Below are 16,739 nucleotides of genomic sequence, written 5' to 3'. Positions count from 1 at the left end.
AAGCCAACTCTCTGTCATTAGGAGATAAAGAAAAAAACATGTTACATATAAGTTGCGCCACACAGGAACCGACACAGATACCCTTACGCTGAATAAAAACAAGATCATCCAAAGAAACAAAAGTATTAGAAACTTCAAATTCTTGCACTGTCATTAAGTTACCTATAGCCATGCTTGCACCCCTCTCTAAAGCAAGAACACTATTTTGTTCGGTGGAGGCCCGAACAATCTGAAAAAAATTGTCTATGCAGGACTGAATAAAACAACTTTTCAAAGTCCACTGAGAAAGCTGAACCAGCATTGTGCAGGTTTTGCAGATACTGTGCAACATCTCTTGACTTCTTCACTGCGGACGAGTCATCTGCATCAAGTGCACTATGAACTCTTAGTAAATTACGGCATACATGTTGCTGACCGCACTCGTCATCACTAACAATGCACATAAATTGCATATGTGGCTTGTGGGATTTAACGCTTAATAACAGTGATAAGGAAACATGCTTATAGGCATTATCAGCTTTTGACAATTTCTTGAGACGAAGTTGTACAAAGTTTTATGGCTTTAGTTTATACTTTATTTACGTGGCACATTGCAGGGATGAAATTCTTGGCGATTTCTTGGGCAGCTTTTCACTAAATGCCTTGTAGGGTAACAGAAGCAAGCCGTCCTCCCTGTCTGCTTGTAGGATGCGAATATTGCTCCGTTTGAAGTAAGTGACTGATTCGTTGTTAAGTATTTGCTGCCTCAATATGTACGTCAAACAGTTTTGAAAACGCAGTCCACACCATCCAAAACGCACTGTCCGCAGTCGTCGCTTTCATGCATTGTTGGCTACACGCCTATTCAGCGCCAGCAAGTCATGTGGCGGTAGTTCAGGGGACAGAATATTTGGGGCCTTTATTCAGCGTACTTGAAATGTCTTCGGGTAAAGTAAGGTTCCGCGCTGCAAGAAGCTCGGCTGGCTTCCACACTTCCCTCTTGGATTCCTTTGGCTGGCGATTAAGTGCACACCTACACCAGAACAACTCAGCAGTTTCGGTGACCGCTTGCTTGAAGACTTTGAATTCCCGTTCAGCAATCCACCCAGTGTCGGTTTGGCAGCTAAACACCTGCAGACAATGCTTCATAAGCTGAATTTGCCTCCAAAATTACAATTTCCTTAGATGACGGAGCCTCTACGCACATCCAACTTAGGCCTTGACACTTCCAAAGAAGTCTTGAATTTCGACCGGCACCAGTGCCGAGTCGAGGCAATATTCCAGGTATCGTGTGAGGCACGTTTCAGAGGCAATATATGCAATTAGTACAGATGGCTCCCTAGAAGAAGGAACTCAGCAAAAAGGGCCTACTATAGAAAAAATGTCACATATCAATACTTGTTTCCGAGATAGTGGTTCCTCCTATTACGGAACATTAAGACACAAGCGAGGGCAGAAAAAAACTCAATGCAGTGAAGAACGTGACTTTCAACTAAGTTGATTGGAAGCAGACAGGAACACATTTATAGGAGAAGGTGGCGACGTGCGCAAGTATGGTTTGGGACAGTAATAAAGAACACATTTGCTTGCAATCATACAGTTCCTGTACTGGCGTCCGGTGATGCGTAAAGCCACAGGTGTATCGGTAACACAGACACCACGTTTTATATTGTTAAAGTAAACCTACATTAATTCCCGTGCCGAGAAATCCTTGCTTCTACCATGTATGCGGGTATTCGAAATTTCTACCAACGTATGCACGAATTGCAGTGCATAGGTAAATGAGCACTAATCTTATTGTTGGCTCACAAGTCGCATTCTCCTGCCCTATCGTCTGTCTGGCCTGTCTGTCTGGCCTAAGAGCCTGTCTGGCCTAAATAAAGTAGACTCCCTCTAAGACGAAATTGAAGGAACTATGATAATTTGTTCGTCTTAACAAAAGCTCATCTTATCAGAATAATAACTGGCAAAATGACCAGGTGTATCACAGCGTCTTACTTCAAAACGGTAAATACGTAGGCTTAAAACGAGGGGTGTGGATTGAGTAAATGACATAAAAAGCATTTATTTACCTGAACCTAATTGAAAACTGTTTTCAAGTCGTACTCTGGTTTGGTTTCATCCAGTCCGTGATGGATGTTTTGCGCTTTTGTACAAATTGGCGAGCAGCCATAATGCCAACTCAACTAATGACATAAAATATAATTCTGTGCCATCGCGTCGCTGCAAAAAGTTCAGTAGGTCATCGGTCATCGGCCACAGGTCATCGGTGCAGGCTCCGAGCTAGCGAAAGTACGAAGGAGCACGCTGAGCACGCGGCGACACCACACAACCTAGATGAAAGTCTAGGTTAGGTTGCGCCAAGTGGTCAAAGAGAAAGGACGCGAAGTCTCGCGGAGGAGGAAGGTAGGCGCAGGCGCGCTAGGTTGACCTCCTCTGGCTGTTTCCACAGGTTTCGTTTGTGATACAGACGTACCGGGTTCGTCTCGTGATAACTTTTTCCTCGCGCGCCGTTCGCGGCGTGTGCGAATGAGTGTGCGATGCTGAACAGACGATGGCGGCTAAATGTCGTGTGCGCAAAAGAAGAAGGAGGGGGAGGGAGCACGTCGTCTTCCATCGCGCGCATGGCACCGGGAGGAGAAGGAGGGGGTGTTATACTTCGGTCACGCGAGCTTTATTTTGAACGCAATGTACTTTGGGGCCACAGTCTAGTTGGGCCGATGGCTCGTAGCTTCGTTTGCGCTGCGCCCTCGCCGCTCACTTTGCGTTGAAGAGATAGACAGCACGAAGCTCACTTCGCTCGCTTCTGCTGCTGCGATTCCTCACGCTAGCGTTTTGGCAGCGAGCGTCCGCGGTCATGAAGTGTGATGTGTTCATGTTTGCGTACGAGCGCTGACAGTGTGTTTTAATTTTGTAAGCAAGCTAATCTTTACAAGGGGGCGTTCTACTCAGGCGGCTGCTGCGTATGGCCGTGGCTGCTGCGTAGGCGGCCGTGCGAGCCCTTTCTTGAATACGATGTGTGATGCGCCCATTCTAGGCGGACCGAGGGCCGATAGCTTCGTATCCGTTATAGCACCAATACGCTTTTACGTCATCCACGTTCACGAAGTGAAACATTACTGTCTCTTTCTGTTTCCTCCTTTTGGTTTCGCCTCTGTCCACATGTATTGTTGGCTGCAGGGCTCAATTAGGATGCCTTGATGCACGCGCCCCCGTGGGTGGCATGTCGAGACACCCTGGCCTCCGGGATCAGTAGTGGTTGTTGCGAATAAATTATGTAGTTTTACGTGCGAAAACAACTTTCTGATTATGAGGCACGCCGTATTGGAGGACTCCGCAAATTTGGACCACATGGGGTTCTCTAACGTGCACCTAAATCTAAGTACACGGGTGTTTTCGCATTTCGCCCCCATCGAAATGCGGCCGCCGTGGATGGCATTGTATGAAGCGAAGCGGTTACGATCACTCCAAATTTTTGTTGTAATCGAAAAGCACGTCTGAGGCGGTTCGTCTTCAACAGATTTTTTTTTGCATTGAGTCTAGGGAAAACTAGACAAACGTTCCCATGTTGCTCGTTATATGCGAGCATTCGGCTTAACCGAAGTCATCGTAACAAGAGTTCACTGTATACCCAGTCCCAAGTAAGTGGAGTTTCGTACACAACGCCGTACACCACGACGTAGTTGGCAGTGACGCTCTTTCCTGTCTTGAACTTTTTTAATCCCTAGGCTGCGTCGGAACATTGCGTAATACTTTCTTTTGTTTGTATTTCTTGTAAATTCTTCTAGACAGATTTTTGAGCTTGAGCATGACTTTTTGAGAATTCGTTTGCCGCAGGAGTACCTTGTTTGTCACCTTCATATTTTCTCTGCATGCGAGGACGCTTTCTCTAGCTCAGCTATTTCTTACGGATTTCTGCGTACATCTTTGGAGAGCCGCCATGGTTGATGGCGCGGATGGAAGTTGACGTTCCTGTGCTTCTGCCCTGGATGGCGACTAAAGCGGCGGTTGCGTCTAGAAAGCGGACCCGCTCGGGAGCGACACCGACGGCGACTACACCCGTCTCTACTCGCTCAGCAGTGAGGGCTACTCTAATGGCGCCTTCGAGCTTGTGCGATGCCGCAAGGTGAAAGGAAACCCACCACCAGGGCTTCCATGTCTTCGACAAAACCTACGGTGGGACCTACTGGGTATACCGCCGTCAGTCCGATTCTATTTGTACCAAACTCTCTACGGACCTCCTGAGGCGTCTCAGCAGTCTGTCTCGGTGAGTCTTGAAGCGGTGGCGCCCAAAAGATGCCACAGACGTTAGAATCAACCCACTAAAAAATGTGTTGGCTGTTTACTTCACACATGAGACTGCGCCGAGCACCTTTAGTAAACTTGAAGAACTTGTTGGAATGAAGATCCGCTCGAATATCCCACTGGACAGTGGTTCCAATACTTGTGTCACCTACGACGTGGATGTCTCCATCTCATGCGCTGAGTTGCCAATTCTAGTGTAGCGAGCCGTTAGTGACGTCCTCATAACCCTTGTGTCTTTCCTCCGCACATCCCGCCTGCAGAAAATAATTTTCAAGGGTAAGTCTCTCCCTTCGCACGTCAAGGCGGGCCACTTTCAACACCCTGTGCGATTATTAATCCCAAGGCAACTCCAATGCCACAAGTGTGAGTCTAGGACACGTGGGCACCCTGTGCGAGAACACGAGAGTTTGATCACGCTGTAGTGAGGCCTACAATGCAGACTCCTGTGCCGCCACGGTTCTACAGTGCACCAATTGCCTTGGAGGCCATGATGCTTCCTCGAACGACTGCCCAAAAGTAAAGAAGGAAAAGGCAGCCTTTAAGCAGATGGTGAGAAATTGTTCGTCTTGTGGGGAAGTTGTTACGACCTTTCGAAACCGACGCTTCCGAGGCCATCGAATTTCAAAGAATGGCGATGCCTCTGCGAACAGTACGCCACATCCGACAACACCTCCTCCTCTGCCCCCTAGGTCTGGCGGAATCAGATCTAAATCTGACAACAAGGTCATGGCGGAGAACGATACAACATCGTCCGCACTACTGAAGCCACAGCCGAAGCCAAAGCGCATGTGACAACCGAAGCCACCGCCGATGCCACATTCCAATTGTAGAGCCGTCGTGCAGTGGCTGCTTAATGACGTTTGTCAGTATATTGAACGAATAAGGAATACTACTTTTTATAAATTTGGTACTATGTCGTTGCCAACCAGGGGTGAAGAAACATTTAACCCTCTCATTCGATTATTCACGTTCATTGGGTCAATCATTATTGAGATATTGGAAGGTAGTCACAGTGCTGCGCAGCCGCATGTGAGCTCAAGGTTGTTGAAATGTTGCAAGAACGTAGTTGAAAATTTTTCATTAAGAATGTCTGTGCACCTATTCGATGTATTGCTATCTTCTGTGCAGGAAACAAGGCTTTCGAGTAAATTTGCTTTCAGTTTTATGTACGCCAGAACGTTTTGCGCTCACTTGTTAGCATGCATGCCAGTGCGTTGTGTACAATATTATATATCCCTTTTCTGGGTATACTTGCGTATTCAGTCGAGACACGCTTGCGAGCAGCGCACGATCGTACTGTGCGGAAAGCTCAGCAAAACTGTGAACGCGCGTGTTTTTTTGTTGTTTTTTGTAAGTGCTTAGTATTACGGCTGTATTATGGGGCTTATTACGACTATTGCGAACGACAGGGCAAATAGAATGAACTCATTACTTAAGTCACAAGCATTTAGCGGATCATCGATAGGCACACAACAAAACTCTCTAGCATAGAAGAATAAACAGGCCATACGGAAATCTCTTCATTTCTCTTCAACAGTTCTCTTCAAAGAGGAAGCTTCAGCTCCGTGGCTCTTCTTTAAATACATGTGATAGGAGAAATTGTGTTTCTGAGCAACCATTGCACCAAAAGAAAAAGTTGAAATCTAGTAACTGCTTCATGAGGATTTTTCTTTATGTTGTTAATTTGGTGTATTAAAATGATTGAAAAACGCAAATTTTAAAATATTTTCATAAAACAAATCTATCAAGTTTAAAACACTGTAACTCAGCAGCGATCGCGCCAGTCTTTCTCCGTGAAGTTGACCAAGTCTCTTGAAGGTGATGATCGGCGTTGATGACGCAGGATGCAGGTTGGAGGACACAAAACTTGCGGATATACTACATCAAACATATTTACACAGACAAATGCAGAGTTTGCTTAAGAACACTGATGAAAAACACCTATGTAAATGGCGCCTTACTATTGCACTTGTTCCTAAATTATAGCCAAAGACAACTGTCTCCACATACGACCAACCGTGTCTCACTGTTCTACCACGAAGTGGTTACGGATCAGACTAGCGTTTCGTTGTACGGAGTCTTTCATATCTGTCGGTTTAGTGATTACAGCCTAGACTTAAAGGAAGGAGTGCCAGACAGTCTTTAAATCTACTTCAATAAACAATAAAAAGGGGAGGTGGCAATAGCTTGCCCGCCTCAACATTCCCTAACCAATAGGATTACAACTGCATTTAAACCCCCTACGGGGTTGTGCCTAATCTCATTAGCCGAGTTATCAGACTTTAGGAAAGTGTTTGGCACTCTTTCCCATCACGGCTCCTTCTCTTTCCTATTCCCACGCTCTTAGCGACTTCTCACTGCATGGGTGTCTCCAAATTCTGTCGTCACGTTTCTGGGTAATTTCTTCGCAGGCCCGCTCTCATTATGTACCAGAAGTTGCATGCGCACCGGCAATTAACAAGCACTCCGTCAAAGGAGCGTTTTTGTCGAATCCCACGCTGTCGCTAGGCTGGCCTGTATGCGCTTGCGATGAGTGGGCTGTTCTTCAATTGAGGAATTCTGGGCCGCATCTCCGCGCAGGTCATAGAGCGTGTAAAAAGTGCTCGGCTTTGTGGGTCCCTTGTTGTAGGCATTTAGACCTGACAGAAGTGTGTGCGACATCAAGGCCTCTGAACTTTAGTGCCGGCTTCAACGCTCCCCTATTCATGGGTTGCATTCGAGCACTTCACCCACGTTCAATTACCGTGCAGAGAAAGAGAGCCGATAAATTTCTTGTTTACTTAGTGCGTCACACCGGCTATTCTGCGCGATTGGGAGATGAGCTGCTTAACATCGCAATTCTGTAAGATACATCTACTAGTACGTCGGAAACGGTCTAATTTGTAATATTGGTGTAATAATTTGATGTAATATAAGTGGCTCTCAAGTACGCCACTAATATAACAGTAAGACTGGCAAAACCTTCGTAAACATTGCAACATATTCAGCCACGATAGAAAATAATACATCACATTTGTGCGATATGATTGTTTTTACGGATGCGATTTCCCAGACTGCAACATGTATCTTTGGCGCAGTGTTGCGGAGTCGTAAACTTCGTGCAAGCTCACCTATTTTCGTCGCTTTTTATAAAGAGAAATAAAGGCTATAAATGAACAAGTCCCTTCAAACAGTCACTACAATTTAACTGTCCTTCTCAAGTGAGTCAACTTTCATTAAAATCAGCGCAGCGGTTACATCAGAAAACCATTTCTGCGTTTTACGTGTACTTGAATAGGGGGTGTCGGAGTTGGGTCCCAGCAGAAACTTCCCCTTAAGGGTGGCTGGCTGTCCGATAAAGATGACAATCTGAAGGGCCAACGTCTCGGCATAACTATGGTTGCAAGTGCGCAGCAGCTACATTTTTCCATCTAGGGTGTTGTACGTAAATGTGTGGTTGCTTGTGCGCATTCCGTACCACGCGCTCCCATGCTGAGGACGGTAGTAAAAAAAAAGAAAAGACTGGGGTTTTATGTGCCGAAAACGCAATTTCATCATGAGGCACGCCGTAGTTCGGGACTCGATCCCGAGCCCTCGGACTTAATCTATCGCGCAACGCCATAGCCACTATGCCACCAAGGCGGGTAACGGTAGTAAGGTATTACAATATATATATATATATATATATATATATATATATATAGATAGATAGATAGATAGATAGATAGATAGATAGATAGATAGATAGATAGATAGATAGATAGAGCGAGAGAGAGGTGGACATTGTTGTTCGAATCGCTCATTGTCCGAGCCGCTTTCACGAAATGCCTGGTGTAGAACCTTAAACCTGTTGTATTTAGTACATGGTATTAATCGAGCGCCTTGATCCTGCGAACTGCTCCATTTTCCTGGACAGAAACATCTGTATTTTGTTTGTGGAGACATGGTATGGGCATGAAGCTGTATATTGCTTTGGCGGCAACGGTAACGGCACAGGGGCCGTGCCAAATGTCGTCACATCTCCAATATTGAGGTCCATGACGTAAGCCCAAATGCTAGGGGTGTACTTAACTGTCTCACACAAACACGCACGGGCGCTCAATGCGTTGGCGGGCTAGTTGTTGCGAATCCATGAATACTTTGTTTACCGCAAAAACGACAGGCACAACATAGCGCCAGCAACGACAGCGACAGCGCCTTGTCCTGTCGTCTGTCTTGTGCTTGTCGTTTTTACGCTAAACAAAGTACACACGGGCGCACGCAGACAAATAAAACAGCAAACTGGCCTTATGCTATACTCAAAGCAGGAACTAGTTCTTCAGCCACAGAGGCACGCTCTCGTCCTCCGTTTATTACCAGGCCGTTTTTGCAACGCACATTCCTCCTACATGTACTACACCTCAAGTAGTCTATGCTTCGCCACGATGCCCCGACGAAAGCTGCCCTGTAATGTTTCAAATCAGGGAGACGCAGAAAGCGTGTCTCTAGCCGCAACTGATTATAGGTTCGCAGGAGAGAGACGATAGACACATATACTTGCTGCGCAAGCCCACAGATGGCGCAACAGAAGCGGTCGATTTCAACCTCCGTCCCCTCACCACGTGGAGGTCCGCCCCTCATAGTTACGAGCGGCGCTCGAGGTTCACTTTTTCGTCCCGTATGAGGAGCGGCTGTCGCGCAGGCGCAAACTTTCTCCCGCCGTGTCCTTTTTTTTTTTTCTTAGCCGCGGTCCAGGCGACTCCTCCCAGCGCTCCACCGGCGAGGCGGCTTATTTCGCCGTGCGAGCAACAACGCCCAGTCAGACACCAGTCGGGCCGCCTCTTCGATCCGCGGCGCGCAAGCGCGCCGTGTTTGAGCCGCGCTATCCTTTTGAGAGCTCGAGTTCGTGAACCACAGCGTGGACTGCGGCGCTGACAGCTCTCGTTCGCGACTCGCAGAGTTTTCTTTTCTCGGCGTTCGCAATCTGGCGACGCGTGCTTGGCGCGGAGAACGAACCGAGTGTCGTTGGGCACTGTCGTATCGCGCGACTTCCCGGAATACCAGCGCATAGCTTGCGTCGACGACAGTGTCTGTTCGCTTTAATCTTCTGAATGCTCCGGCGTAGCCTTAGTATGTCGTAACTTAATTTCTAAAATGCGCTGAAAAATGTAGCGCGTGGTCTCCAGGGCTCAAGGTGAAATGGAAGTTCAAGCAGGAGACATGCAGACTTGACATTTGCAGTCTTCACTCAACGTAGAGGACCTTCACTAGGCTTTTGACTGAAGCGGCGAGACGATAGTGTTTGGTCTATGGTGGCACTACTTCGAAAGTATCTGTGGATTACTTCACCTTGGAATACGCTTCGCGGCTATCGACGTCTCCTGCAATGCTTCGTTAATGGTGAGCAAGCATACCATGTATGCTTCCTTTGTAACCGTGCAATTCTTATCTCACGCCAGTGAATAATAAATGTTGTCGACGTGTCTTCATAAACACGCAAATGCTATTTAGTTCAATTACAAAGGCAACTATTCTGTGTTATATCTTTAGCAGCAGAAAAGCATGAATATGTGTGACATTCAATATTAGTTCCATATTTTTCTCAGTGCGCCGAAATGTGCCACACCACCACGATCATTAGCACGATTCCGTCCTAGCTTGGAAATCATAAAATGCAGCAATTTTTCTGCGCTACAACCTGCATTTTCCTATCTGCATTGTGAACGACGCCTGCATTTAGCTTGTCATTCATCAAGCAAGGCACCGTTCATTGGATAGCAAATACCAAGTCTTATAGCTTGGAAAACTGACTGATGTACTTGCGATGTCTTCTATGTATATCACAGTCGTTAGTAACAAGAAATTCAGTGCATATGCGTGTGTGTGTTATTGGCTTGGCCTGTGTATATCGTGAACATAGTCTGCTGAGCGAGTGAGCTGCGGGCGTCCAAGGGAAAATAAATGTTGCACATCATATACAACACAGAAAATGGAAAAGGCAAGAGGGCCACCTTTTCCTGGACACCCTTTGTCAAGTGCACTGCACAGTAAGTTAATTGGAAGCAGTTGCGATTATCTCAAGAAAAGCTTTCTTATTCGCAAGAATGAAAATTGTTCAATGTGGCACGGGGTCTGAACATTGAAAACAATGGTTTTAGCGGCAGCAATCCTACAGGAAATATATAAAACTCCTATCCGTGTCTTACGCAAGTATTTCTGCTTTAAACAGCATCCCTCTGTCAGCAGAGAGTATAGATTTACTCAATCTCTTTGTCCTATATTTATAATTTCATTTAAAATCTGTCGCTATCACGTACATTACAAGATATTGTTTTGCAGTTTTTTTCACGGACTCTTATCGTCATGTGCGGTGGTTTTTTTAAAATAATTTTTCTCTCATTTTATTCATTTCTTACCATCTGGAATGATGAATGATCTAAGCTGCCATTGGAAGCGATTTGCTCTTATGCGAGGCAATCACGAGGTTATAGTAAGAAAGGAGAAGCAATAGAATTCATTTAAAGTAGGCCCTGTGGTGCAATATTTCCTGACGATTGTTTTCTTTTGTCTTTCATTTCGCTCTTCCTCGTTGTATTGAAGACCGCCACGCTGTTTAATAACTGCGATGGGGCGACCATCACAGCGCAAAAGAAAAACGCAAGCATGGCAAACCTCTAACATAAACGTAAGCCCCAATGGAAATAAGAAGGACGGAAGCAATCTCATCCAAAAAGTATATGTAAAACATAAAGAAAAGCGTATCATAAGAAGCCAACAAGGGCACCATGGACAATACAGGGAAAATTAGTAGTACTTATGTAATTATTGAATTAAAGAAATAATACATTAATCGAAGTGAAAGTGGATGAAAAAACAACGTATCGCAGGTAGGGAAACATCCCACGCCTTCGCATTATGCGCGCGATGCTAGCAACAGAGACCAATGGAACACATTGCAAAGACAAAATTACTTAAGTCAAGGTACGTTTCTACGCGGACATCAAACGCCACGTAGTGTAGGCACCAGTGGATCCAATAATAACAAGAGCGTATGAAGTGTCTGTGAAGTATTGAGTTTTTCTATCGAGCATAAGTTGACAGAGGCGAGTTGGCGGTTGCATTCGGATATCTGTGAAACTATACAGCCGCTTGCCAAGTACTGCGTGGCGATAAAGAAATAATCCCATTTGCTTAAAATATTCCGTTGTACACCGCAATGACTTTTCTCATAGCCTCTGTGCTGTTCCGTCCGGTGGCAATCGTCAATCAGTCAACCAACACGTGCACTTAATGATTGCTTGCAGTGCTGACCATACGCATGTGCTCGAACAGCGTGGCAGCATCCGCGCTTTCATGTGGCGAGGTTTTTGTGCGGGCTAGTTGGTATTTCATAGCAAACTTGTATAGAGGGCGTTTTATCTATGTACGCGCTGTAGTAAAGCTTCCATGTGTCTAAGCAGTATCATTGCATAGGTGTGCGTCGGTGACCATCGTCTTTTAGCTTTTACGGTGGACGTCAGCGCGTGCTGGAGCCTGCGGAGACACTTTCAAGGAATTCGGTCTCTTTCATGTGACAACAGCAATTTATGGGCGTTTAAGACGAAAATATAGTGCATATCGCAATAAAGCCGATTGAGCTAATAGATCGAGCTTTAAAATGTTTGACCAATAAAACAAAAAACGGCATGAAAAGAAGCTTGACGGCCCTGTGTAATGATCCCTCGCCACAGCAGGCGTCGCACGTAAAATTAACGACCAGCTTGGTAACGCGTTGCATGCCTAAATGCATGACTGTGCCTTCGTGGTAAAGTGTTGTCGGGTATTGTACCTTGGTCAAATTGGTTGACGAATTAATTTTTGGGTCCGCCACAAACCAAAACGAATCCAGCTCACCATTCAAGGTACCTCGCGTCAATAAATTTTCTGCGCTAACTGTTGGACTGACGTTACGCCACGTTATCTACTATACCGACACGACAGCAATCACCATGTAGTTTTGAACCTCAACTATATGTCTGACTGTTAGTGCCTGGTCTGGGTCTCCTATTAACACAATCATTGTGTTCACATGACCAGGGGAACCAGAACATAGTTTTAGATTTTTTTTCTTTCAGCGCTCTTGTTGAAAGCCTAAGCGTGGTAGGCAGAAAATACCGTAGGCACAAAAGCAACACTCTGAACGCTCTCTTTCCCACTTTGAGATACCCGCATGATTAAAACACCAACGTAGAGGACGTGTTTTAATGGTGCACATTATTTATAAGTGGAGACTGAAAAGATATTCAACCGTCTTGCTCAATGCAAGAGGGAGACAATTTAATATTTGAATTGCCGCATGTTCGAACGGATTCCTTCGAACGCAGCGTTTTTTTTTTCGCTTACACAAAAACAAGAAAAAGAAAGAATTAAGCGAAAGAAACGCACGTTTAACACAAAAATCTCTCCAACGCTTAGCGCAGCTACCAGGGCAAGTGCAGTGGCGGCTGCAGGAGTTCCCGCTACATTTTTGCAAACCGTTTGAAGCAATACTGCTCCTGTACATCGCGGACTTGTCTGCAAATTTAGCGTGAAAACGACCCATTGCTAATGCGGCGGCTTATGTATCACGCGGAGCAAGCCTCATGTGAAATATTTCCGTTTCGCGCAGCAGCATTCAGGGTTTTCCTTTTTTTTTTCAATGCAATTTGCATGGTCATTAGAAAACTCTTATGTATCACGCGGAGCAAGCCTCCTATGAAATATTTCCGTTTCGCTCAGCAGCATTCAGGGCTTTCCTCCTTTTTTCAATGTAATTTCCATGCTCATATGAAAACTCTCACAGTTCCGTGAGCGGTATTTAAATTTCACAATTGGAGGTTTTACGTCGGCCGCAACACACACAACATAACAGGCTTCCTTACGTTACAAACAGTTGCGTCACGACCTAAATGCATCGTTGTTCTCAAGAACGTTCCGCTAGTTTATCCTAGCGCTGCTCATACGTGTTATACTTGCCGGCCCAGTAATTGCAATATCAGGTCACCAGTCCTTAAAAGCGCTATCAGTAATTAACTATACATCGCTTTTACATGTGGCCATTCAAATATTCGATGAAAGTGCAGCGTGCCTTCGAACGTGAAATATGATGTGAAAGTAAATCCCAGCAACCGGGACCGGCTGTCATGCCGGACTAAACGCTAATGTACAAGATACCCACACACTGACTGGGCTGCCGAAACTTAAATTCGCCAAGAACTTGAATTCATAAGGAGGCAAAGCAGAACCTGACGTTCTACGTTCCCAGAGAATTGGCAGCTGGGAAGTAGGATTACCCGTTGTCGAATGCGGAGAAACGAAGATAGTAGAACGCTATAAATGCCGTTTAGTGGTGCGCGACCTGCTTCCGATGACACAGCCTATGTGGGGCCTTCAACCGCAGCATTTGGTTGACTTGCGCGTACGAACGATGTTCGCGATACAACATGACCGCCTCTGCAGTTTCTTTGACATAACGAGCTTCCCGTTTCACCTTTTAAGCGAAAATACGAAACGGATATGCGAAATTCCGCCAGCAGTCTTTATCACGCTCTTAGTTTGACCTAACCACGATGGCGCATCTTGGGTTAGAATCGTAGTTAGGGTGTCAACATGTGGGCTGCAGATACCGTTCCTGTTGCCTTGTTTCCCTGGAACCATCCAAGCGTTTAAAATGCGTGTTTTAGGTTCAGCAGTGCTACCAGATAGAACACGGCCATCTTGATTAGGGCAAGTAAGCTGTGTGAGAAATCGAGCTTGCAGAATTTCCCATATCCCCGAATGGAAGCGCCTTTTGGATGGCTCGGGGCAATAATTGTACGGAATTATCCTGTCGAGCGATGTCGTCAACTTAAGACTTTCACCACAAAGTCAATGTCTGCATGCCAAAGCAACCATAACAAAAAAGAACTTACAAAGCCTTCAGTGAGTAAAACGCTCAGTGACTGAAAGGCGATATTCTAACCGAATGGCAGCTGGTGCTTCTTTCTTTGTTGGTGAGCGCGGGGTGACACCCGAGGGAGCAAATACATGTCAGAAAGCATCAGCACCACTCTAGCTTTCATGTGATGCAACATTTCTTCATATTGGCGTCCTCATCGCCCACCGGTGCCACAAACAGCGCTAGACAGCCACACGTTTCGAGTATCGGGCAGGAATCGCTGTGCATTGCACATTTGTGGGCGCACGCTACCCTGGCTCGCAAAACAAGTGACGCATAGCTTGGTGTCACGATACATTAAAAGAAATTTCGTTCATATCAATCCTAACCACTCAAACTCAATAGACCTGTTTTTTGTTTAAAATAGAGGACCACCCTACTAAAGGAATGTTTGAAGCCCAAGGGCGCGGGATGGAATCCCCGCCGCATTTTTGTAGCGGCGAAATGCAAGAACGGCCGTTTACCGTCCATTGGGTGCACGTTAAAGAACTGCTGGTGATCAAAATAATCCGGAGCTTCACATTATGACGTGTCTCACAATTATATTGTGGGTAGGGCACGTATATAATGCCCCAGAATTTATTTAATTTTAACCAATGAAAATTTTGGCCAGGCGATACATTTTCTAGCAACGGCTTGCACATGCTCCACAGTATCCATAATGTTTATTTATGCACTTCCAAACCGTGAACAGTTGCGGCTTATAGAAATTGGCGATGCTTACGTTGAAAATGGAAATAGAAAGAAAGTCGCTGTAAAAAAATGAAATAGAATGAAGTATGCGTGTAAAATGGGCACTGTAAAGCTAAATATCGCAGTTTCCTTGCGTGCCTGATGAACTCGGCTTCTATTTGATTCAGCATTCGCACTTGCGAATCACATATAATTTTTCGCAGCTTCGCTGTTTTCGACATTGTCACGATGTCTAGATTTGCTCGTTAGATTTGCACATGAGAAAACGCCTGCCCATGCGGGGGCCGCGTGGTTTTGCACTCACAGGCGTACTTTTTTTTACCGTGCATTTACAAAATACGGAGAGGTGAATTACTACGCTTATCAGTTATTACTCCAGCAGCAGTCAGAAAGCTGAGAATCGGCTTACATCGAGCGTACGAGCATTCTGCTACGCCTTTGACAACGGCCGTCGGCCTGTTGACGAGTCGCAGGTGTGATGTCGTCGTCGACATGCGGGCTTTTCAAACATACTTCACACTCGCCCTAGGACTAAAGTAAGCATATACTACTTTAGCCACCGCCGAATACATGTGACTGCGGTGATCTGAAGATATGCTTTTTTGCGCCCTTGCAGCAACCGGTAACTAATCCGGAACTTTGTGTCCAACGCAGACTCTAGTAGTGGTGTTTTCTCGGTACCTGTTACTGAGGCAACAACAGACAACACTGGCGGACGAGTACAGGATTATCAGCATCTCCATAAGTTCTTTTGGGGACTATTTCAGTGTGCGCTGAGAGGAGAGCCTGCTGCTTTCCCAGTAAATGTGCTTGGAGCCGGGGAAATTGATGATGTCAGCATATTTTTGCTCTCATTTCCCGGAGTTTGTGCAAAAGTTCTCTATGTGGTAGCAAACAACAGTCTATGGGACCACTCAGTTTTAGAGGTAAAGTTGCAAATTCTATTATGCTCCGAGTTCCTACGAGTTACCCGGACAAGTATTCAAAATATATTTAGTTTGCGCCGACAATGAAAAGTTAGTACAACGTCCTGTGCTCTCTCGCTTTCTGATATGGATTCTGTATGGGATTGCGAAAATCGAGGTATATGGACCGAGGCTAGGTTCACTACAATCTGTGAGTCAGCGAGCCAAAGACCTGAGGACCGTTCGGACCGATGGCAGGAGCCGAAGAAACTCTTTTTTTTTTTGCATTCTTCTTCAACTTGCTTCTAATCTCGCAGCACCAGACATTAGAAACACGCGCCGGGACGCGATGTAGATAAAAGGAGGCCCAGCAAGATGATGATGGCTGCTAGAAGAGGTAATAAACGAAGAGAAGGTCACCGAGACAGCTGCACTGTGACGCAGCAGGATGGCTTTCGAAACGGCCAATACCAGGCATAGTTTAATTCTTCCGGTACTCTTATGTCATGCCATGCACTTCGTACTCCACGTGTATCTTCTTTTCAATCTTTCTTTTTTTGGGGGGGAGAGGGGGAGGGGCGAGGGAGAGGAGGGGAATAGGTGACGCTGTTACTGAAGCTGTGCATATCTATTATAATCTTCCGAGCATTAATTATTTCTAGGTCATCGAAATGCAGGTGTTGGTGAGGCTGTCATTATTAATTTTTTTTCTGCGGTTAACAACAGAAAGGAAGCAGAAGCTAAAGGCCGTGTGGCCTGACAAACGCTTCTGCTCCTACAACAATTCGGCACGCAGGCCGTACGCAGCTTACCAATCCTATAGATACATGGAAATCAACTCGAGTGTCGGGATACAAAATAATATCTCCGTAAAAAAGGAAAAAAAGAAGATAATAAGAACGTGACTTCAAGGAGTATAGTTAAGGTACAGGTATCTTGTTTTA

At 45.6% G+C, this 16,739-nt stretch overlaps 1 protein-coding gene across 1 annotated transcript in view; it reads left to right on the top strand.

The window, feature by feature from the left end:
* Positions 1–8,948: 8,948 nt before the first annotated feature.
* The window catches only part of LOC142587392 (uncharacterized), a 126,598-nt gene continuing 118,807 nt past the window's right edge, over positions 8,949–16,739 (top strand). The window contains exon 1 of the mRNA XM_075698359.1: positions 8,949–9,642. The gene's annotated coding sequence lies outside the window, so the exon portion shown is untranslated. The remainder of the gene's footprint in view (positions 9,643–16,739) is intronic.

This window comes from Dermacentor variabilis, chromosome 7 (genome assembly GCF_050947875.1).
Source record: "Dermacentor variabilis isolate Ectoservices chromosome 7, ASM5094787v1, whole genome shotgun sequence".
NCBI lineage: Eukaryota > Metazoa > Arthropoda > Arachnida > Ixodida > Ixodidae > Dermacentor > Dermacentor variabilis.
This window is presented reverse-complemented; position numbering and strand designations above follow the sequence as displayed.